This window comes from Triticum dicoccoides, chromosome 6B (assembly GCF_002162155.2).
Source record: "Triticum dicoccoides isolate Atlit2015 ecotype Zavitan chromosome 6B, WEW_v2.0, whole genome shotgun sequence".
In the NCBI taxonomy this organism is placed as follows: Eukaryota; Viridiplantae; Streptophyta; class Magnoliopsida; order Poales; family Poaceae; genus Triticum; species Triticum dicoccoides.
The window spans coordinates 586,420,252-586,421,045 of NC_041391.1; positions in this window are offsets into that span (position 1 = coordinate 586,420,252).

The window sequence follows — 794 nt, forward strand, 5'->3', positions numbered from 1 at the left end:
GATTTGGTGTATGCCAACATGTTTGGGTGTCAAGTGGGCACACTTCCCATGAAATATCTGGGAGTCCCTGTTACTTATTCTACCCTCAAGAATGCGGATCTAGAGTTCCTTGACGGAAAAATGATCAAAAAACTTGATGCCTGGGTAGCATATGCAGCATCTTATGGAGCTAGACTAACGTTGCTAGGGTCCAGTTTGGATGGAATTCCCTCTTTCCTCATGTCAATGTTCCTTTTTAATAAGACCTTTATTGAGAAGCTGGATAAACATCGCAGACGTTTCTTTTGGAGGAGGAAAAATAAGAAACATGGATACCATATGGTTAAGTGGACGAGGATATGTCGATCGAAAAGGATTGGGGGATTAGGGATTAAAGATCTTCATAAACAAAATATTACCCTACTTGTTAAGTGGTGGTGGAAGTTAGAAACAAGTGATGGGCTATGGCAGCGTATTGTAAGAGCTAGATACTTCAAGAACAAAACAGTGGCTACCATTCAGAGCCGCTTTTCGGACTCTCCCTGCTGGAAAGCAATTATGAAGGTCAAGGATTCTTATATGGCAGGAAGAAAAGTTAAAATCGAAAGTGGAAACCTGGCTAGGGTCTGGTATGATCCGTGGGCTGAGAATATTGCGTTGAAAGATCACTTTCCTGATCTATTTGGTATTTGCCAGGAGCAGGAATGCACGGTTGCATCTTGGGCGACTAACAACTATGAGTTGGGCTTTAGACGTAGACTGGTTGGGGTGTTGGGTGAGCAGTGGGCTTGGATGGTTATGAAAGCTAAGAAACT